Here is a 25360-nt window from a genome sequence, read left to right as displayed (position 1 = left end):
TCAGCCACCGTCGGCGTCGTCGTAAAATGTATGGTCATCATCGTCTCTAATCCCAAGGCTCCTTCTTCCTTCCCATCTCCTTTCTCCTCTGCCATGTATGGCACCACAACGGACAAATTTCTTAATATTTGTCCAAGTGAGCCCTTAGCTAGGGCAGCCATTTAACCTAATCTAATATTCATGAATTTTTTTATAAAAGTATTGTTAATTTTATAACAAAAACTATATAAATCCGAAATTTAAACTGTGCATTAAAAATTAAAAGAAAATGTAAAAAGTTCCATAAAAATTTCGAATTTTTTAACTAAAATGTTTAGAAAAATTTCAGTTTTATAGCCCATTACTTTAAGGATTATACAGTGCAAAGCAGTCGTTTTTAAAAATCTGGTTGATTTTTTAGAATTTTTCTTCATGATGGTATTAAACATTTTCCCCAATATCGCTCGAGAATAGTAGTTGAGCTGCAAAACAACCTGGTAACGAGCTGAGTCAGAAATTATATAACATTTAGCTGTGTTCCATTGCTCAATGGTGGGGATTCGGATACAAATTTTGCATGCAAAAGCAACAACAAAGATTTAGTCCTGTTTCAATTTATAATCCGTTCTGTGCTTTGTTTTTCGTCATTAGTTTGGCAGCACAGATTCTTGCCATTGGTGGCACTGGGGAGCGAATGCCCACTTAAAAATAAAGTTATATTAAGTAAATTAGAAAAGATTTTATTTGTGGGAGATAATTTTCATGCTGAATGAGGTTTTTGTAAAAATTCATAATGCTATGCTATTAAGTATAAACTATTATAGCAAATTAATAACTAGTTACAAGGTGGCGCAAAATTAATAATTTTTGTTTTTGAGTGACAAAAATCTTTATTTTGACTTTAACGCGTTCTATTGCTCGTATGTTTCTATATATTGCAGCTGTTTCGTTCAGAAGTGTCAAATGTGATTGACGAACAACGCCATTTTTACAAATTTTAGACATTCATTTTGCGCCACCATGCATTACGTTGGTTTACAATTGAAATATTGTTCACTTGAAATTGAAATTTCTTACATGCCCTCAATCTTCTAATAAAAACCCATCTTCAGTACTGCTGGTACTGCAGTACTATGTTCGACTTTTCGGATCCTATCCATACCTATGAAGCACGATGCTTATTGATAAACTTAAAATAACTGCAGAACAGGAGAATAATTTCATCTTTGTCTCTCATTTTCCTTTTAATCCATGGTACTGTTTTTCTATGTTGGTCTCCCAAAATCTCTTTATGCTCGAAATTCCCCTTATATTATATTAATAGAGCCTCAATTGAGTTTAATACAATTTTCAAATTTGTTGGGATAGATTTTTCATGTTCAAAAGATCGCCTATTGAATTCTTTAATATTTATAATATGTGACCTGGTCTATGTCCAAAAATCCTTTTTCACTTTTTTGTTGATTCGAATAGTGTGTGAAAGGCTCTTTAAAATGGTGAAACCAGAAAGTCATAATTTGTTTAAAAGTTTGTTAAAAGTAAAAAAAAAATATATTTACTGTAAACGGCACTAAACTCCTCGTCAACACGCATTTTTCACTATTTTGTGAACAAAAAACTAACAGAAATGATTACATAAACGTAGTAACAGAAAAGCCATGAAGTAGAATAAGGAGACGTAACGCAGCTGTCAACTCTAAAATTGTCAATTTGACATCATATTCGTAGTCAGTGGCTTTAAAAACCTTTACAAACATGTGTCACTTCTTTATAGTTATTGTTGCTATTTGGAAAACTTAAATTATTTTTTTCTATGTTTGGAGCGCCATCTTGGATATGCCATTTAAAATTTTTCAAATTTTACTTCGAAAAATTTTTGTCACCGGGTCTTATAAGTTTTTTTTGGCATGGATGTCGGTACAAAAACTAACTAATTTTTTAAAACGGATTCTTAGAAGTTTAAACTTTAACTGCTGTTTTCTCGAAAACTTGTTTCCGCACGTAAGGTACCTTTTCGTAGACCAGGTCACATATAATAAATATTTGATTTGTAATTTCTCTTTCTTAATGCCCATTAATCTTAAGATATGAGGTGTGTTCAAAAAATAAGGGCTACTTATATTCAACTTTCGATTATAATTTTTTTTTTATGTCATTACACTCGTTTCGAAGATATGTTCACGGTTTTTGCAATATAGAATATTTAGTTTGGTTGTGAGAGGCATAAATAAGATAAGTGTCTTGCGTGTTCGTTGATTTTTTGCTATCGAAGGAAGTGCATCAAATCTTGTGTAAAAAATGTAAGTAAGTTCACAAAACCACTTGAAATGTTAGCAGTGGCATACGGTGAAAGTACTTTGAGTCAAGCAAATGTTAACAAATGAAGCTTTTCATAGGAGGTCGAGAAGATGTGAATGACGGCGCTCGCTCTGGACGCGCCCAGCACATCAATAACCGCTGAAAATGTTGAGAAAGTGAAGAAAATTGTTATGGAGAATCGTCTAATCACAATTAGAGAAGTTGCTGAGGATGTCGGTATATCAGCATATCGGTTGGTTCATGCCATGCAATGTTTTCGGAAATTTTGGACATGAAGCCTGTCCCAGCGAAGTTCGTTCCAAAAATGCTGAATTTTGATCGAAAACAACGACGCATGAGCATCGCTCAGGAATTGTTGAATTACGTCAACGATGATTCAGATTTGCTTTAAAGGGTGATAACTGGTGACAAATCTGCCCAATCTGCCCAATGGAAGAGTCCAGGAGAGCCAAGACCAAAAAAAAGCACACCAAGTTCGATCAAATGTCAAGGTGCAACAGGAGTGTTTACCGTAAGGTCGTATAATCAGCATATAAGCAATACGAAACAAACGCCCGGAAAAAAAAGTGCATGGCTTTTGCATCATGATAATGCACCTATTCACTCATCATCAGATTTTGCCTCAGTCACCGTATTCACCAGATTTGGTCCCGTGCGACTTGAGGTGATAAAAAACGATTCGATCAGAACTGCTTCGAGAATTGGAAAAAGCGCTGGCATGAGTGTATTATATCTGAAGGGGACTACTTTGAAGGAGATAAAATAGAAATTGATGAATAAATAAACATTTTTTGAGAACAATGAAAATTCACCTAATTTTTTTAAGGCACCTCATATGTGTACTTAGCCTATAAACATCTATTAGATTCATTGGCTTAATAAATAAATAAATGTATCCGCGTATTATTATTTGAACGATTTAGTTCAAGTCTGCATTTTCCTTGAAGTGAAGGAATCGTCTGAATCTTGTTTTTTATGGTATGCAAACCTGGAGGTTAATTATTCTGAAGATACGTATAGCCCGTGCTATAGTCCTGCTCGATTAACGAAGCACCTACGGACTAAAACCATCCCTACTCTCATTTCTGCCAGTTCAACGCGGGACCCGCATTGAAGGTTTTCCCATGTTTTAAGTATTGCTTCCTCGTTTTAAGTGTCCAAGTGCCCGAGTGCAATTTAGACAACTATTCTTGTATGTAGAAGAATATAAAAAGTTGCTTATGTTCCCTCGTTGCCGTGCAAAAGCAAAATATGTTTTTTATCAGTGCTGCCAATACAAATAAAGATGATCCGCATCGTTCCGATGTGATCTGATCGTGATACTGACCCGGATAACCCAAAGAAACACGCTAAATTTGCTCTAGTCTCACAATTTTTGATCTAGCTGTTTTTGTTTTTGCTTCTTTTTGTTTAAAATATTAACTATTGTACAAACTGCTGTAATTAATATGCTGTTGTCTGAAAAATGTGAAAAAATCGGAAAGGCGTGTTTTTCAAATGTGGCAAAGATAAAAAAAAAATTATATTTTCAAAAGTTTCTTTACAAAAAAAGTATTTCTTTAAAACTTCTCACTAACACAGTTTTACTTTAATAAAAAAGTGTAAGTTTGCTTGAATGCGAAATAGAATACAGGATAAATCACAAAACAATGCGTAATGATTACACACAGAATTCATTCAAACAATTATTGATTTGGGTGTACCGGTGCACGCACTTCGAGTTTGTTGTTCTTTCGCAATTCAGCGAGTAAGCTCAGCTCACGAGCAAGTGAAGCACTACAACTTCCAATACACATTCGATGATGCACTCGCGCAATGTGAACTCAATTCATACCAGCGCTGGACTGGAGTTATGCAGCTGTTTCATGAATTCATTTGTGCATTCATAGCGTGATTTGAGCCATGTAAATTTTTATTTCATATGCATTCATCGTACATATGTATTTATTTACGTGCATGAATGTATCTTAAAAGCTGAAAAAATCGCACCTACGAGGGAAATGGGAGCTTTGGTGCACAATCAGTGTGTTGCAATAAAATTTGAGCACCATGTAAACAAGATGTGCGGCAGTCGGATATGTCGAATTTCTGCGTTCCACAGAAGCAGGCAGATAAGTAAATTTATTTACTTTTCAATAAAAAATAATCACGATGGCAGCGGCACTTTGTTTGCGTCTTTATTTACTTACTTTCTTTTCACACTTTTGCAATTTTTACTGTTGCAATTCGCATTGGCTACATTTAGTGAGTGCGAAAAATAGCACGTAATCACTTTTGCACCACTCGACATCTTTGTTAGTAATGAAATTCGAGAAATATTAATCCAAGATACCAGTCGTGCGCTTTTGTTTAAAACTGACTGTAGCAGCAGTCGGCACTAAAGAAGCGATGAAAATTGTAAATGTATGGATAACTTAGTATGCACATATGTATGTGTGCGTACGGATGATTTATGACTTGGCTTCGCTCACAAGCTCATTCAGCTATTGCAGCACACTCGGTTTCCATGGATATTGACGTCGCTGCTCGAACCAAATATTGTTTGAGATTCGCTAAATTTCTGTGAGGTCTATGTTCTCCAATTTTGACTACAAACTTCCAGACGCTCAATCTTCTGCTGCTATAAATCCAGGAATATTTTTTTTACCCACTGCTGGGTGGTTTTGCCTTATGGGTTGGAGTGTAATCTTGCTGGTAGACCCAACGCTCTCCATTGAAGAGAGTACTGCTCTGCTGTTTCACCACGCCTTCTAGGATACCCTCCTTGTACACTTTTGCCCCGGTCTTAACCCCTTTTTCACTGAAGACACTCCCCACCAAACCATTACGGAGGCTGGATGGTGGCCACGCTGAACCCTTAGAGCAACATTTTTTGCCATCTTTAGAAGTTTTCGCATAGATTCAGTCATTTTGCCTATTAAAAACTGCTTCAACAGTGAAAATTTTCTCATCTGTGAAAATAATACTATCATGGCTGTTGACCACGTGCCACCGAAGAAGCTGCTTACATCTGTTGGATACGGCGAAAACAGAAGCCAAAGAATGATGCCATTATTTGAGACGCTGCAAAGCAGGCCCATGTGTCGGAAGAATACGCCCAAAACGTATGCAAAAGTGAATGCTTACGATCATATAAAACAATTGTACGACCTAATCAAAATGATAAACCAAATAAGAGAGATTAAACACGTGCGCGTAAATTATACAGTCAAGATATTCATAAATGTGTCTGGGTGATTATGGACGATGAAATATACGTCAAAGTCAGGTCGCTGAGTTTTATACTGCAACGAAGAGAGTAGGAGTCTCAGGAGCCTTTATACCAAACATATTGGATAAGTGCCCTAAAAATGTTTGGGTTGCCAAGCCATCTGCCAGTGTGGTATGAAAAGCAAAACGCTTATTACGACGGGTATTATAAATCAAGACATTTTTATGAAGGAGTGTTTGCAAACACATTTGCTGCTATTTATAAAACGACATAGAGGCTCAGTTCTTTTCTGGGCCGATCTAGCAGCATTTTATTATAGCCGTCTTGCTATGAAAATCACGAATAAATGAATAAAACAAAGAGCAAAGGGCCCAATATACTTCCTTGAGGTACACCAGAAGACCCAGAAAAATGTGCTGATGAAGCTCCATCAGCGGAAACTGTACAATGCCTATTATAAATATAAGTAAGATCCCATCCAATCTAGAGGCACTGAGTGAAAACCCAGACACAGAAGTTTATCCAATCAAATTGTATGCGATACTTTATCGATAGAAAAATCAGTATATATATATACAGTCGACTTGTTGCCCTGCTGAGAAAGCTGCAATGAAGTATTCAGCGGAAACGGCTTAATTAGAAGCTGTGAAACTACTTTAATTTGAACTGCAAAATAAATATCTTCTCTTATAATAGCTTCAAATATTTTAGATACTGATGAAAGATTTGAGATGGGTCTATAATTGCGGACGTAATTTTTTTACCATTTTTAGAAATTCAAGTAACAACTGCCATTTTCTATTCATCAATAAAGATACCAGAGGCTAACGATTTATTGAAAATTAATTCGAGCGGCAGAGCAAGAGAATACAAATGTTTCAGAAGAATAACTGAAAGACTATCAGCATCTGTTTTTGTGGTCTAAAATATACTTCTTAACATCCTCCAGTGACAGACTAAAACTCCTAAAATAAAGAGACGAGGTAAGATCTATAGGACTAACACAGTTTGAGCCATTGACAAAATTTGCTTTAAAAAATTTTTAATTTCTGATTCAACTTCCTAGATTTGATGTGTTGCCTAAAGATGTTAGGACGAGATTTAATATTGTTCTCAATATATCGAATACAGTTGTTATATAGCTGATACATTGCAAAAACTCCCTTCCTTTTGTTTATTTTAAACTTCTTACTGCGTTTGTTACGCCTATTCTTTAATCTTTTAAGTTGCTTTAAGGAAAATTTCAAAAAATCGTTTAAATGTATTAATAAAAATATACAAATAAAACAGGAAACAGTTAAAAAACATTTAGAAAATTTAGTGTTAGCATTAGAATCAATTAGAAATTTAACTTATATAAATTTCGAGCGACTTACAAAGGATCATCAAAAAGAAGCTCTTGACATATTTTGGCAACTACGAGATCAATTAGTAAAAGTATTAGCCAAATACAACATTCAACAGGAAGTATCTCATTCGATTAATGAAAAAATTTCAATAAATATTATTGAAAACCCACCAGCTAATCTATTAACAAAGCTTGAAGCAGTTCCCTCAGAAACAGATTGTCCAATTACTAATTCAGAAATAGAGTCAGAAGAAGAAGGCGAAATGACACAAACAGTTGTGGAGTTTCTCAGCACGGCTGCAAAGCTAGTGACTGAATTCGATGGTAAACCAGAAAATCTACGGTCATTCTTAGATTCCTTAGAATTAGTTGAAGTGATCAAGGGTGAGCACGAAACTGTTGCTGTTTCACTCATAAAAACAAAATTAAAAGGGAATGCCAGAAATCTCATAGACACAGAAACAACAATCTCTGAAATAATCACAAAACTTAACAGGTCAGTTAAAAGAGAATCGGTAGAAGTATTAGCTGCAAAAATAATGAGTATCAGACAGAACAACAAACCAGCTAATAGTTATTGTAATGAGATAGAAGCTCTTACAAAAAACTTAGAAAATGCCTATATCACAGATGGGTTGTCGGCAGAACTCGCAAACAAATACTCGACACAAACTGCAGTAAAAGCATTGACCAAAAACTGCAGCATTGAAAAAGTCAAATTAATAATGGAAGCTGGCCATTTTACAAATATGAACGATGCGATAAGCAAATTCATTGGTAGCTGTACTGAAGCTACAGGACAACAAAACACAATACTACATTTTGGTCAACGACCATTCAATGGACGATTTGCAAGAAATGGAAGGTTTCAAAGAAGAAACAACTTCCCTAGAAATCAAAATCGTTCAAATTTTGATAATTTAGGAAATAATAATCAAAATAGAAATCGTTACCGACAAGGCAGACCAAATTTCAACCGGAACATGACACATAATGTACGAGTTGCCCAATCGGACGAAAACAACTCGGAAAACTAATCTACTCCTCTAAGATACATACGCTTAACCTTAACTTTAGCATTTTTGTACAACTTAAAATAGCTGATTTAAATACAAACATTACACTACTTGTAGATACTGCCGCAGATATATCACTCTTATAATTCAATAAATCCACTTTTCAAAAAATAAACACAAAACACATTACAGCATTAAGCGGTATAGGGCAAGGCAAAATCAGTTCTATTGGTACAATATTTTTTGATTTAAAATTTACGAAATTTTTAATTCCACATAAATTTCACGTTATCCCAGATAACTTTCCAATCCCATGTGATGGTAAAATAGGCATGGATTTCATGAAAAAATTCAATTGTGTATTAGACTTTACTCAAAATTACGATGCTCTAATTCTGAGACCAGACAATTTAACACAAATTATAGAAATACCAATAACAACAACATGTAACGACGAAATAATCATTCCCGCAAGGTCAGAAGTTATACGAAAAATAAACTTACCTAATACCTTGGATGAAGCACTGATTCCAAATCAAGAACCACACCCTGGAATATTTATAAATACCTTGGTAAAACCTGACAACGCCTATATCCGCATTTTAAATACAAATTATAATACAGTATCTTTAAAGCAAAGCAACATTTTAACTGAAAATGTTTCTGATTACGACATAATAAACAATGACACAGGAAATGCACAAAGAAAAACGGATATTCTCAACAAATTGAGAAAAATTTTTCTTAAAACATATGAAAAACAATTGACAAACCTATGTTCCGAATACAGTGACATATTTGGGTTAGAAACAGAAACAATAACAACAAATAATTTGTATAAGCAAAAGTTAATGGTTAAAGACAAATAGCCGGTATACATAAAGAATGGCAGGATCGCCATGTAAAGAAATGTATTGATTGAAAGAAAGTATTGTTTGTTTGTTTTTAAATATATTTATTTATTTTATCATTTCAAGCTAGACATCCAGCTTGTAAAACGATTGTTTTCTTTCTTGTTTCTTACATACTACGTACAAGCGTTTTTATAGTAATTTTTGTCAATGCAAGCCAATAACAATTTTTCGGTGTTTACTTATGAAATATGATTCTAGCATTCACGCGCCGCACATAAAATAATTACGTTAGCTATGTTTGCGTTTAATTTCAAGTGTAATGAACCTTTTAAGAAATATGATACTCTATTTAAACGGCACAGCAAAGTGAATGCATAAGTGGACAATAAAATAAAAACCAAAACAAAATGTTTATGAATATTAATGTTAAGGCATATCCGACTTATAATCATACTACACGCGCGTGAACCAAAGAAACTACCTTTTTGGGATATTTATATCACAGATCTGAACTACTTTAGACTTAAAACTAATAGGTCTATTTATAAGTTCGTGCGGTTTTACAACAGATGGCGTAACTTGATTATTATTCCATCGATCCACATTTCCAAACATTCATTGGAGAGCTACTGTCGTAAGGCACAAACGTCAGTATAAGTTTTTTATTTGAAGCGTAAACAACAATATTTTTACCACACTTGAAAATGTCGAATTTCGTGCCAAATAATGTGTTTTTGCGGGGAATTCTTCTTCATTATTTTAATATGAAGAAAAAAGCAGCCGAAAGTCATCGTATCTTGGTGGAAGTTTATGGTGAGCATGCTCTATCTGAGCGAACGTGCCAGAAGTGGTTTGCACGCTTTAAAAGTGGTGATTTTGGCTTGGAAGACGAAGAACGCGAGGGTGCGCCGCCAAAGTTCATGGATACCGAATTGGAGGAATTGCTCGATCAAGATCCGGCTCAAACGCAAGAAGAGGTTGCAAAAACTTTGGGAGTTGATCAATCAACCATTTCCAAACGTTTAAAAGCCATGGGAATGATCCGAAAGGTAGGCCATTGGGTGCCGTATGAATTGAAGCCAAGAGACGTTGAACGCCGTTTTATGGCATGCGAACAACTGCTTCAACGGCACAAAAGAAAGGGTTTTTTGCATCGAATTGTGACTGGCGATGAAAAGTGGGTCCATTACGACAATCCAAAACGTCGGGCAACGTATGGATACCCTGGCCATGCTTCAACATCGACGTCGGCGCAGAATATTCATGGCCTGAAGGTTATGCTGTGTATCTGGTGGGACCAGCTGGGTGTTGTGTATTATGAGCTACTGAAACCGAATGAAACGATTACGGGGGATGTCTACCGACGACAATTGATGCGTTTGAGCCGAGCACTGCGAGAAAAACGGCCGCAATACGCCGATAGACACGACAAAGTTATTTTGCAACATGACAATGCTCGGCCACATGTTGCACAAGTGGTCAAAACATACTTAGAAACGCTCAAATGGGATGTCCTACCCCACCCGCTGTATAGTCCAGACCTTGCGCCATCCGATTACTATCTCTTCCGATCGATGCAACATGGCCTGGCTGACCAGCACTTCCGTAATTACGATGAAGTCAAAAAATGGATCGACTCGTGGATTGCGGCAAAACCGACCGAATTTTTCACAAAGGGAATCCGTGAATTGCCAGAAAGATGGGAAAAAGTAGTAGTAAGCGATGGACAATATTTTGAATATTAAATTTGTAACCATTTTACGTCAATAAAGTTTGAAATTTCGAAAAAAACCGCACGAACTTATTCATAGTCCTATTAGAAAACAACAACAATTTAACCCCTTAACTTATAATGATGGGCATAGCCCGCGTACGGTGATAGGGCCAGAAGTGAATATTATGTGTGTCATGGTTTGGGTTAAAACTAGATGATTTAAAAAAACTGCGTGAGCTTGTATACGATTTCCGCCCAACATCTTCGAATGGTAGTTCAAGGGGTTAATGCAGTGTATATGAGTTGTACTTCTATATAATTTTGTAATTTTTTTATTCAAAATAAGTAGTAATTGAATTAGTTAAAAAACTTACTTATATTGCATCTAATATTTATAGTTTATATTTATATATTTTCTTACATATTTTATATACTTATTATCATAAGACGAATTTGATAAAAATTGCACTACCAAAAGTTTACTAACGTAAAATTTAGAAATTAATTACTAAATAACTTTCTGAAACTTAATCTATATATAAAAATTCAGCCGTTTTTCGCGTTGTGATGAACTTTACGGAGAATGGCTCAACCGATTTTAACCAAACTTTGCCACATTGAAGAGACACATATGGAGAAGGTTTGTGTTTTGAAATTTTAAGAATCGGATACCAGGGTCTCGAGAAATAGGCCAAAATGTGGACCCGGGTAACCCTAGGATGTGTTTTTACAATATGGGTAGCAAATTGGAAGCTGTTTCTATAGTACAGAGTATTTTTCATACCGTTCCGTGACTAGGGTCTCGAGATATAGGCCAAAACGTGGACCCGGGTAACCTTTATTTTTTCGGTTCATATGCGATAAGCTACGATACACCATGAGTGAAAAAAATGGTAAAAAAAAATGAAAAAACAAAAGAAATTGTTAAAGGATGCAAAAGAAGATCACGAAAAATGAGTAACTTTGATAAAAAAATTAATAGTCTTATCGTGCAAGTTGTCAACAATTTTCAGAAGAAAAGAGATGATTTAAGAAAATCACAACAAAATAAAATAATCCTGACCATGTGGACTTGGGCTTTTAAACACATATGCATCGAAAATATAATCCACAAAATTGAAAAAAAAAACATGTTTTTAAATCTCAGAATACCATAATTACAATCATGTTTATTACAGTACAAATGCCAAGACAATCACGTAATCATATTGGTCGTTCGACAAATAATAATAGGCGCATGAGAAATGCCCGGAATAACGCGACATCAGAAGAGCGTCAAGAACAAAATGAAGTAGTCAAACGATTGATGGATAATGTTATCCAAGCAACTATTTTAATTGGCAAAGTCAAGAATGAAGACGTTCTAATACCAAGAATTCCAATGTTTCCACCTGAATTGCCATTTGAATTCAAGAGTTTGCAACTGCCCATTCGTTCAGCCTTTGCAATAACTATCAATAAATCACAAGGGCGAACTTTAGAAATATGCGGGATGAATTTAGAAGAACCAGTATTCACCCATGGTCAACTATACGTTGGCTGTTCACGTGTTGGGAAGCGAACAACATTATATATTTACTCAAAAAGAAATATAAAAACAAAAAATATTGTTTATGCCAAAGCGCTTGAATAAAGAATAAAGAAATAAATAATATGAAAACCATATCTTTTCTGTTCTAAACCATATCTATTCTATTTTAGTGTGCCCAGCGAAGCGGGCCGGGTTTGCTAGTCTAAATTAAAATATAATAGACTTGTGAACAAGTAATAGGATTGGAAGATTAGATTAGATGGAAAGCGCGCCAATTTGAATAATAATGTGGGGAAATACAATATTTGAAAATTATAATTTTTTGGAAAAAATGCAATGACAATTTCATCATTTTGAAAAGTTTAATTTGACTGCTAATTATACATAACGACACCGGAAATTCACATCAATTTGAAAGGTAGAAAAATAAAACAAAAGGTGGGGCAAAAGTAATTACCCTTTCGGAAGATTTATAATTTTTTAAAATGGTGTCGTCATTATCATCTTCAGGTAGCGTTACAGCTCGGGGTGAGCTTTAGCTGCATCATCTACCCTTCTCCAAATTAGGCGATTCGGGGTAGCAGACCTCCAGTTATGTATTTTTAGTTTCTAAATATCTTAGATGACGTCGTCAAATTCGCATTTCTTAGATCTTTCTTTACTCCTGGTGGCCAGTGCGTTGTAATTGAAGCAGATTTTTTGAGACGTTCCTTGACCTGATATGACCGAATCAATGGGAGTCGCTGCGTTTTTTACCAACTTAGCGACTGTTTCCCCTTTCCAAAACCGCAGCAACTTCTCGTTGTATCTGATTTTATGATAATCATCCTTACCCTAGATTGGACCATAAAATTTTCGTAAGACTCTTCTTTCGAAGATCATCCTTGACTGACATTACCAAAAACTTACAGCCATACGTCAAAACTGGTGTTATTATTGTTTTGTAAACACTTCTTATATATTTACAGCTGCGCGAGAGTAGTCTGAATTTTAGTAGTTTCAGGTTGGCATAGAAAGCGCTGAGTGCAGCAACAAGTCGAACCTGGATACAGTCTTGAACACTATTGCCATTTTTTAGTAGTAACGTAGGTATTTTAAATTCTTAATTTCTTCAAAACGTACTGTCCAATAGTTATATAGGTTGTCAAAAAAGTCTTGCGGTATTTCCGCAAGCTTGTCTTTGCAAGCGCGTAGTTCTAGTTGTATTCGTCGCATCGGTTCACGCTAGAGCTTTTTGGAAAGCTCTTTTCACGTGCTAACACGTGTTTGATTAATTGTTGTTTGCTTTTAGTCGTTCGTGAGTTATAGCGTCGCAAACATGGAGCAAAATAAAGAGAAAATACGGCATATTTTACAGTACTACTACGATAAAGGCAAAAATGCATCTCATGCTGCCAATAAAATTTGTGCAGTTTATGGACCCGATACAGTTTCCATTTCCACCGCACAACGATGGTTTCAACGTTTTCGTTCTGGTGCAGAGGTGATCGAAGATGCGCCACGGTCGGAGGCCTGTCGTCAAAAATTGCGATAAAATCGCTGAATTGATCGAATGAGACCGGCATAGTAGCAGCCGTAGCATCGGCCAAGAGCTGGGCATGAGCCATCAAACCGTTATAAACCATTTGAAGAAGCTTGGATTCAAAAAGAAGCTCGATGTATGGGTGCCACACGACTTGACGCAAAAAAACATTTTTGCCCGTATGGATGCATGCGAATCGCTGCTGAATCGCAACAAAATCGACCCGTTTTTGAAGCGGATGGTGACTGGCGATGAAAAGTGGGTCACTTACGACAACGTGAAGCGCAAACGGTCGTGGCCGAAAAGCGGTGAAGCTGCCCAGACGGTGGCCAAGCCTGGATTGACGGCCAGGAAGGTTCTTCTGTGTGTTTGGTGGGATTGGCAGGGAATCATCCACTATGAGCTGCTCCCCTATGGACAAACGCTCAATTCGGACCTGTACTGCCAACAACTGGACCGCTTGAATGCAGCACTCATGCAGAAGAGGCCATCTTTGATCAACAGAGGCCGAATGGTCGTCCATCAGGACAACGCCAGGCCACACACATCTTTGGTGACGCGCCAGCAGCTCCCGGAGCTCGGATGGTAGGTTCTTTTGCATCCACCGTATAGTCCGGATCTCGCACCAAGTGATTACCACCTATTTCTGTCCATGACGAACGAGCTTGGTAGTCGGAAGTTGTCCACAAGAGAGTCCTGTGAAAATTGGCTCTCCGAGTTTTTTGACAATAGGGAAGCGAGCTTCTATAAGAGGTGCATTATGAAGTTGGCATCTCGTTGGGAACTCGTCATCGAACAAAACGGCGCATATTTGACTTAAATCGCATTATTATAACCAATTTTATGAACAATTGAAAATTCAATAAAAATACCGCAAGACTTTTTTGACAACCTTAGGCTTCCTTTTTTCCCTTTTTAGGCTTCCGTATTTCAACATCTTGTGACATTTTCATGTATTTGGTCTTATCGGCATTGATATGGAACCCGGCAGCCTTTACTTTTATCTGGATGTTAGAAAAAAGTTCATTTATGTACCTTCGATTTCGAGCGAGAGAGGTTATGCCATTAGCATACGCGATGGTTAGGCCGGAGCGGCGAATTTCATATTGTCCTTGATTGCGTTGGTTGGTTGGTTAGAGTGGTGATTCATCCAGAATCCAACTAGAGCCAGCTTTTTTAACAGTAACTTGCAGCAAGACTATATCACTATATCCAGTCTGTGCGGTTTAGGAATCTTATTAGGCTGTTGACGTCTAAGCCAGCCAGTTGCTCAAGACTCTCGAAGAGCGGTTTGCCCAGGGTTAACATTCCGTCCTTCCATAGGGCAGACTTGATTGCGTAGTGCCAAAGCAAATTGAACACAGTTGTTGGTAAGGTATCACCTTTTTTGACACCACTTTCGATAGTAAATAGCGTCATAAGTAAATCGGATTCGACACTTTTCGACTAGACAGCTGCAGTATACCAATAGGCAAGCACTAGATCACGTAATGACCAAAATAAAGTTTTCGACTACTCAAAATAGTTTTTGTTTTATTTAGTAAAAAAGTTATTTACAAAAAATTTTGATAATTAATTTTGCGCCACCTTGTATAGCAGTTGTTGTACATAATTCGTTTCCAAATTGCACAGCATAGAATTTTATAGCTGCAACAATGGTGAATATAGTATTTTCATACGACTTTGTTAAGAATTTGTTTACGTTTTGATTTATACTTGATTGCTCAAGTGCGGGTGTAAGTGTGTGCGCAAATATTTATTTATTAATACGAGTAAAAATTTGCAACCAGTTTTTACAATTTAATTCCGAACAAATATTTGCATATGAATTTGGGGAAACGAGTTGTTGAAGTGTTGATGCTTGGGAATTATTTTCATAAAACCATAAAGGCATATTTGCATATAGTATTTTGTTATAGATTATTTAGAAAACAAATGTCAATGCCTTGGGAATTTATATATTTATATATGAATGATATGCTTATGCACTGTGGATCACAGGTTATTCCGTACAGCACTGGATGTGAAATGAAATTGCAATATTTTCTGAACTGAAAAGAATACTGACAGAGTTAATATACAATAAATAGGCGACTTCTTTTATCTCACAAAATTTATATTTTTAACAAACACATTGAAAAATAAAATAACTGTCATATTTCAGATCACAGCTTATTTGAATCAGCTAAAATTATTCTAAAAGGATTTTAAAAATCAGAATGGGTAAAAATTTGTTATTTTGCGTGATAGTTGTTTGTCCTAAGAAGAGCCTGGACCTTGGTAGGCATAGAATTGGCCAGTTCTTGTGTGGTTTCAGGAGTGATTTTTTTTGTTGTTGAACTACTCTCTGCAAGACATTTCCTAGCTTTGCATTTCTCGTATAACAGAGCACACGAATTTTCAAATAAGTTCATATCAAAGGACTCTGCCTGAGGTGTCATCAATTGGAGACGATTCCATATGAACCATGAGTATACAATTGCCGCTTTATGTCTTGAATCACTGACTTGGTAAAATCAGAAATCCGCTCCAAAAACTGTGTTCAGTGGCGTTCCTGTTTTTATAGCTACTAATATTTTATCTTCGAAAAGAAACGATTAACCAACTCATCTCTCAAGAACATCTCTCTCAATAACCGTCGCCTTCGCTGCTAGTCATCTCACTATCGCAATTAAAGCAAAGGTCTTTACATTACTTTCTATGATCACACTAGAAAAGCTCCCTCCATCACCAACACCACGAACAAGAACGGCGGATTACAAGGCTTGGTTAATAACTATGGTAAAAAATACTCGGTTGCCAAGGGAGTGATTGGCCAGCCGCATTCTGCAGGACAGCACCGAAGTGACATTGTGTTATTATTTTTCGTATATCAAATTTTTAGCATTTTCCTAATCAAAATGATTCGTAGCTCAATGACCGATTCTGCCAAAATTTGATGAGAGCCGACTATTGATCCGATATTGACCATACCATAAAAATCGTTACACCAAGACCACCAATACCAACGGATTCGTTTTAGTTATCGTCGCTGTTAGCATAGCAGTCAGCCGATCAAAGACATCCGCACATGTTACATCCTTCGACTCGTTGTTGTTGTTGCAGCAGTACACTACGTCTCGTATTTGTTATTGGTTTACTTTCTGCAATAAAATTAGCATGATTTAATTTATCAACCACATTGTCTAGCTTTCATTTTTATTGTTTGCTGTATCACCACGTTTTTCGGCGCTTTGCAAAAGTTAATTTTGAGAATATCGAGATAAATAATTTCATATATTGTCTCTATACTCTTTATGTGCCCAATATAATACACAGGTAGGCAAAAATGTTAAATTTAGACTCGTCAGAAAATATGACCGCGTTCTACATACAAATCCTAGGCCTTGCAAATATACTCCTGAGTTGACTTTGATCCGCATCAGTGGTTTTTTTCTAATAAACGACTTTTTACGAGCATTTGTCATCAAAGTTATGTTCACGAATCACACAACTAATCGTTTTAACACTGCATATTTTTTCTGGTTTCTGCTGAATATCTACAGTTATCTTTAGAGCTGACAATTTGGTATTTAAATTAATTTTTCGAAAAAGAGCTCGACGGAGTCATTAAAAATTTTGTTTGGGGTACTGGTGCTCCATTTGTACCCTATTTTAATATATAAGTCACACTAGCGCCACTACTAAAGCAAGGGCAATAGTAACACTTGGAAATGGCTCCATATATAGAGGTCCACGCAAGTAGGGAAAGTCACTGATTGCCATTCACTTGGAAGTGGTTAGGACGATTCTTCTACATATGGTCCAAGCAGTTCACAATTACCGGGCTTAGCACAAGTATCCGCAGGGTAGCTTCCGAACACCCATTCGGGAGCGATCTAATGTCGGAAGGGCGAAACATCCCAGGATAGCTGGTTGTGCGCTGAGTTTGGGACCTTCCACGTTAAAATTTCCCATGGCCGCGAAGAGCTGGTAAGGTGCATGCATCAGCTTCAACTGCAAAATATGCTCGAATAAAAGCATGCCTGCCGATTGGAATTTAAGTGTGCTCTGCCCAATCCATAAAAAGGATGATCCTTCAATCTGTGCCATTTACCGCGGGATTAGTCTTCTAAATCGCCTATAAGGTTATAGCGAGCGTATTGTGTGAAAGGCTGAATCCCACCATCAACTAACTGATTGGACCTTATCAGTGTGGCTTTAGACCTCGAAAGTCTACCATCGACCAAATATTTACAATACGCCAAATCTCGGAAGAGACCCATGAAAGGAGAATCGACACACACTATCTTTTCGTCGATTTCAAAGCTGCGTTCGACAGTACGGAAAGGAGTTACTTGCATGCCGCGATGTCTGAATTTGGTATCCCCACAAAACTAATACGGCTATGCAAGATGACGTTGCTCATCACCAGCAGCGCCGTCAGAATTGAGAAGGACCTCTCCGAGCCGTTTGATACCAAACGATATTTTAGACAGGATGACCCGCTGTCGTGTGACTTCTTTAACCTGATGTTGAAGAGGTTCGTGCGAGCCGCAGAATTTAATAGCTAAGGCACAATTATTTATAAGAGCGTACAATTGTTGGCGTATGCCGATGATATTGACATCATTGGCCTTAACAACCGCGCTGTTAGTTCTGCCTTCTCCAAACTGGATAAAGAGGCAAAGTGAATGGGTCTGGTGGTGAACGAGGACTAAACGATGTATCTCCTGTCATCAAACAAACAGTGGGCGCACTCGCGTATCGGCACCCACGACACTGTTCACTGTTAGGATTTTGAAGTTGTAAGAGACTTCGTTTATTTAGGAACCAGCATTAACACCGCTAACAATGTCAGCCTTGAAATTCAACGAAGAATCTCTCTTGTTGACAGCTGTTTTGAACTAAATAGGCAATTTAGTAGTGAAGTCCTCTCTTGGCGAACAAATCTAACACTCTACAAGGCTCTCATCATGTCCGTCCTAACGTATGGTGCAGAAGCTTGCACGATGACAATATGCGATGAGGCGCCACTTGGAGTATTCGAGAGAAAGATTCTGCGGAAGATTTTTGGACCTTTGCTCGTTGGGGACATTGAGTATCGTAGGCGATGGAATAATGAGCTGTATGAACTTTACGTTGACTATTTCATGACGTCCGAATGGATACAAACGCTTCGGCTCTGAAAGTATTCGATGCGGTATCAGCTGGTGGTAACAGAGGAAGAGAAAGGCCTCCTCTGCGTTGGAAAGAACAGGTAGAGAAAGACTAGATTTTAGTTGGTGTGCCCAACCGGCACACTGGTGCGCTTTATTAAGCTCGGCCAAAAGCGCGTGAGCGGTTATCGGGCCAAAGAGAAAAAAAGAAGGAGAAGGATAAGCAGAGAATATTAATAAAAGTCTTTTTCACCAATTTTTCGGACCGATTTACCATTCTTATAACGATATATGTAATATACCAGTTCTCGTCGATCTACTATTGAAGGACAACCCATTTTTTTAATTATGAACTTGTGACACTGGGATTTGTTACAACATACAAGAAATTATTTAACAGAAATATTAATCAAAAATATTGAAAGGAGGCATAGATATCCATTCGCAGTTGAAGTTTTGAGATAGTATCTTGTTATGGGGCGTATAAGTGTCTGTATCAAATAGCTGCTGTGACCTACATTATTTGCGTCATAATTGCGATTTTGGGCTTTGCAACTCAAATGCATATAGAAATATAATATCCCTGTACGGTAATAAGTAAGATGGGGATGATGTTCTAAATTTCTGTTTACAAATTATGAGTATGGATTTGGGTTTGGGTAATATTGCGATTTGAATTTGATATTGAGTACTGTATCAAATAAGTTGGGACCCTTTTTATATCCTTGGCGCGTACATCCTTTGTTGGGTGTTTGGCCGAGCTACGCCTCTAATTTTTCATGTGTTTCTTGATGTTGCTGATTTAGGTAACTATAAATTTGCGCCAGCTCTAATTGCATGAATTTTAAGGTTGGCTATTACCTGTCCAGTGGCGACCGAAAAAGCTTATTGAATCATTTGGTGCTTCATGCCCTTAATGAGCTCTACCGAATGATCGTTAAGCTCGAACGAAGTTGGACTACAGCGGTTGTACATATAAACCTCTTGCTATCGACTATTTGAAAAAAAACAAAAATTGTTGTCACAGCAAATGAAAATAAAAAGAGCAGTTGGTCTGGCCACTGACCTTTGGAAAGAGACTTCGTGGAATAAAAGCTGTTCGCAATCACTTTCTTTCATATTACTTTGAAAAGAAAGCAATAGATTATGATATGTAAAAACACACCCAATTTTTATATGATAATGAAAAGCGGAAATATTTTTGAAATGCATCTTTCTTTTTAATAAAATCTATAAAATCTATAAATGTAATATAGATAATTGCATGACATTTATTTTTTGAATATAATATTCGGCACATGTTCGCCCTGGCTACCAGTGACATGGTTCATTTAATCAGTCCAATTTTTGACTATTTTATCCAATAAATCTAAATAATAAATTTAATGAGCAGAATCAACAAAAATGCAAAGCAAATGATGATCATTTGGCTTCAGTTCTTTCACGAGCTGTATTCTATAGGCACGTAAGCCAAGATTCTTCGTAAAAGTTTCCCCGTAGTCGAAGCAAAAAGGCGAACAAGGTGAGAATGGCGACGAATTCACATTTCGGCGTCTTCTTCAACAATACGCTCCTTGATCTTCGCGAACAGATTTATTTTTTTTTTTTTTTTTTTTTAAAGTAAATTTGCACAATTTGGAGGCGTTGCTCTGGCGTGAAACGATTGATGATGACTATCCAAACCTTACTGAGGAGAAATATCAACACATTTATTTCTCAGCTATCAAGCCATAGTTATCGATAACGATAGTTTTCTTGCAGCTAAAAGACACCCGATACAATAAAGAATCTTTTTATGAATTTCGTTTAAAGTTCTTATCAACGAAAAGTGATTCCACTATAGCAGCCAGTTTTTTTCTTCCCATTTGCTGGTTCCAATGTTAAGGTGCCCTGCTTCTTTGTTGTTGCCTTATTTATTTGTTTACATTCAAAAACATATTTCAGAAACAAAATACAGGCAAACGTTGTTGTTGCTCTAACGGAGCCACCTTCAATGCAGTCTCTCTCTCCCCATAATAAGCTTATTTTTCCGCAGTTGTTTCCCCTCCGAGACTGAAGTAAGTATATGAACCACCAAGTCTGTTGAATTGAAATATTGTCAATGGATTCTGCAATGAGACCTTACCGCAAACATTAATTAAACTTACTCCCAGTCCACTTGTGCGGAAGCTGGTGATTTAGAATTAACTGTGGGCATGTAAAGTAATGAATAGATTTTAACTGTAAAATACGTTTTTGTTGCAGAAACTCACAATGGATATGATATAATAAAATTAAAATTAAAATTAAACATTTTATGTACTGAATTAAAATTGTTGTTACTTTCGGTGGCTTTTGCGTAATAAAGTGGAGAATGCCTGGGGTAAGAAGAAAAAAAAAAAAAAACGATTGGGTGTTAAGTGAATGTATACTAAGAATTGAAAACTCATTAACCGCGCCGCGTAAACGTGAGAGTGGAAAAATTAAAGCTTGAATAGTTGCTGATCAGCGACCTTAGGGAGCGAAAAGTGCACGAACTTGATAAAAGTTAACTACAGAGGAGGTGAAATTATATAACAGAGTATAAACTTTTTTCGCCTTTACCTGCTCGAGGCGATATAAAAGCAGGCGCTTTAAATAACCACCACCTTAAGGCATTTAATCAAATCATGAAATTTTACAACAACATAGTACAAGTACAAACGGGCGGATGGGAGAGGCTTACGCAAAAGGCAGAAATGCTAAAGAAAAGTGGAAATCGGCTGGCAACTAGGTAAGCTGATGTAAAACGTATTAAATGCTATTGAGAGAGACGGGTCAGCGGAGTTCAACAGGAAGGGTTGTAATAATGAAATAATTTACACTATTTACACCCATGGCTTAGCAAATTATATGCTGGAAGAATCATGTGGGCATTGTTTCGTGGTATTAGGTAACGGACAAAATGAAAATAAATTGCGAATTTAGGTACACTGATATGGTTGGTTGGTTAGAGTGGTGATTCAGCCACTGATATGGTACTAAAAACAGAAAGAAACCCTGTCTTTAAGTCTTATTATAAATCATGATATACCAGACACTTGGCGCCGCCGATGTTCTGCTTTCTATGGTCGGTTCCTCTTTTTGACACCTTGAAGAATTAATACATAAAAATGAATATATAATATGCGGGCGTGGCTCTTCGCATGAAAACCACACGTTCTCTCAGTGATATAATTTCTCGAAATGTGCCCGAAATCGAGACACTTAAAATAGCGTCTGGGTTGCATTTCCGGGCGAATGCGTCATATAATACAACCAAATCAAACCTTGTCATCATGTTTTTGCTATTCATGTTTTTTGAAGGTACGGAAATAGTAGCTTTCTGCGCGTCGCCGTATGCTGTCCCTAATACGAGTAGTCAAATACTTTAGAGGTATCTTCGAAATCGCGGAGTTGGAAGTTCAAGGCCTAGCACACCTCCTCAATTGTAGTTATCTCGTCTACATTGTGACTTCGATTTTTCTATTGCCTAATAGGGATTTTCAGCTTTTCAGGCATCAATTTCTGCGTAAGAACATTCACCCAAGATTTTCACAGTTAAACATCACCGGAGCTGGCTTAATTTTTGGACTCTTCTGTTTCGTGACTGTCATCCACTTTAAATTTTCGACCTCAGGATTGTCTTTTACGATAACTGCTTCAACTAAACCATTAGCGTGATTGGTGCTAGAAATCTGGATCTCCTTCTGCTTTTTAGGAAAAGCCTGTGGGATCTAGTTAATTGCTCCCGTGTTCTCTTCAAGGATAGTTTCTTTGCTAACTGTCTCAAGCATGGGTTTGCCTGAGAGTGTTTCATCGTCAATGCATTGTTCATTTATTCCGCTGCTTGATCATATGAAACTACTATCATTTCCGCCAAGCCTCTAAAGCTCTGGCAAGTGAAGCGTTTTCCCCTACGAATGGACTCACTCAAATCGTTTATGAGCTTGCCAAGAGTAATAAAGGCGCTTACTTTAAGTTTGATAAGTTAAGCAAATGTTGTGGATCGAATTGGAGACCGCGGTAATTTCGACAGTTTTGCGAATGTATGCTTCATTTCATTGCCATCCTTCAGCCTGATGTCGCTACGCGTCGCTTTTAGCCGGAAAACTAATGCGCGATGTTCGCAAAATTTTTAGTTAACTGAAAAAAGTTAAAGTGCCTATCCTCCGATATTAGAAATACGAATAACTAGGGTTCTGTCCAACGAAAAAATTTATAAAACTATCAGACAATCCACTGCACTATTACAAACTAAACTATAAATATTCCGAAAAATGGTCTCAATTGAGATGAGTAGATGGAAAACCTATCGTTGATAACCCACCAATCTAAACTGAGAATCAGCAATCAGCATATAATTCTTTGGATGAAGCAAATTTACTATCAACGTGTTCCAAAAACACATTCCCAAATCCAAACAGCTACCTAATAACATGGAAAATAATGGAAAACGTGCCCGAAAAAGCCGCGATATTCCTATGAAACATCTTTAATACTACGATTACGCTCGTCGGTTGTATACCTTGCCGCAGTGAAAGGGCTTCAGTAGGGTTAAAGAACCAATGAGCTATGCTATCTCAAGTTCAACCATGATGTATAGGTTCTTGGAGAGATTCTGAAACCGAAAATGTAACCAATTCACCAGTCAAGGTGTGTTTGGAATCGTGCCGAGCACTGAATGGTGCAGGGAATTAAAACATATGCATCGCTAACACTAATCGAGCTTTCTTCTCGAATACCTGGCCGCCTTCGAGGCGGTTGTGGAGTTTGACATAAGTCAGGCGAGGCAACCGTAAGAAACCATTACCCTAAAATAATTTTCAATAACGTGGAAAATAGCCGATTCAAAGTGAACCCTAAACCAACTAAAGACGCTACGCCAGCACATCGAGTAATCAACCTACTGACGACTATTTCAAAGATCTTTTCAAAGCTCCTTTTAGACCGCATTGAGCACATACTGACGCTGGTAAATCTAATACCTGAGAACCAGCTTAGATTTAGACATAGCCATTCGCCGACAGAATAAATTTACAGAGTTATAAACAAAATAAATAACGATATCGAAAACAATTGAGCGTATGTAGCTGTAGATCTTAACGTAACAAAAGCCTTTGAGAAAGTATGGCACAATGGTCTACTGTGACTAATAAATGAGAACAGAAATGGGAGGAGAAGATTATTTGCAAAGTTAAGTGGAAGAGTTGGGAAGTAAATTTTCTGCGAAGAGCTCCTCATCAGATTCGAGTTCAGGTTACCGCATCGCTGCAGTGTGTTCCAATAAAAAAAAACACCTGATTGGCTGTTCACTTGCGTACCAACTGTCATTGAAGTAAATATCTACTTCGACAGCCGAGCGACAATCAGAGCTTTAGGTTCGGTAATGGTGCACTCGAAACTAGTCGGGGGAATGCAACTCAGCGACATTGCAGGCAACTGCTAGGTGGATGAGCTGTCCAGACAGGGAGCCTGTGAATTAGATTTCCGTGAAAGGAGAGGATTGGGATCCCCTTGACTATCTGCGGCCTGCTCTTAGCATGGTGAACTTCGCGTTAGCTGAACGAGTACTGGGTAAGCACACAAACTTGCAAGGTCGTGAAATTATTCAAATTCCCAGGTCGAGCATGTTGTGAGACTGGTCATTACGTCGAGTCTTTTTTGAGTTAGCTGTATGGAAGATGAGGTGGAATCTCCTCAGAAATTTTGCTCTGATTTATTTGCAAGATTTGCAGTTCTAGCAGGTCTTGATATTAACCACCCAATAATCGTCATTACCAGCCCCCAAAAATTTATTAGTTAGTAGTTCTTTGTCCAGATGGAACAGTTATAAAGAAGTTGCAATTCTAATGAACCTGGCTTTATGCAGTGTCTTGAAGTCATGCAATTCGTTAAGTACTAGCTAAGTATTATTAAGAATTCGCTAATTATTAGCTCTCTTTCTTGTTAATTGCTTTTTATTATTATTATTTGTTGCCAATATTAGTGGTGGACAGAAAAATGAGTTAAAACTAAGGTTTTAATTGATTTTATAAATTGGACTGATCCGAAAAATATTCCTAAAGCAAAGTTCATCAGCGCGTTGGCAGTCTGCTTCCCAGAAGGACTTAATTCGATAACAAATAAAATTTATTTCTCACTAGAAATTAGCAACCACAAGGAAAAACTGAGGAAAAATAGCCTGAAGTGTATCTACGATACACCTTTCCTCTACGTTATATCTTTTTGCTCTCTCGCGGAACGAAAATGCCCAAAACGTTGCATGGCCGTGAAATTTTACTCTCCATTTTCACTCGTCCATCGACGCCTAAGAAGTTTCACTTCAATAATAGAATACCTGTGCTGTTACCACAAAAACAACAACTAAGGATACAAATTTCTGTTGTCTTATTTGCACACTTCTCAAAGATGTGGAAAAGGTTGCTGGAGCTGTTGAGTAGCGTGATTTAATATACATTACGCTGGTAATAAGATATTTTTTGCGCCAGCCATTGAGGGATGTTTAGCATAAATTTCTTCCGAAGCTATTGCGGAACATCATTATAAATGGAATGTGCTCTGAGGTCATATATACAAATAACGAGCTGGATGTAGGTGTAACGTGGTGGTGTACCATGGCTGAATTACGGAGCTACAGAAACGAAATCCAGTGCATGTAAGCGTATTTGCACATCACACAATATTTCGGTGATTATTAACATTTACAAATGTGCATAGTGGAGTTGTAT

The 25360-nt window shown here is 37.1% G+C and overlaps 1 pseudogene; it reads right to left on the bottom strand.

The window, feature by feature from the left end:
• LOC128861636 (mRNA export factor GLE1-like) overlaps positions 1-25360 on the bottom strand; it is a 141031-nt pseudogene that overhangs the window by 1297 nt on the left and 114374 nt on the right.

This window comes from Anastrepha ludens, chromosome 2 (assembly GCF_028408465.1).
Source record: "Anastrepha ludens isolate Willacy chromosome 2, idAnaLude1.1, whole genome shotgun sequence".
NCBI classification, from domain to species: Eukaryota; Metazoa; Arthropoda; class Insecta; order Diptera; family Tephritidae; genus Anastrepha; species Anastrepha ludens.
This window is presented reverse-complemented; position numbering and strand designations above follow the sequence as displayed.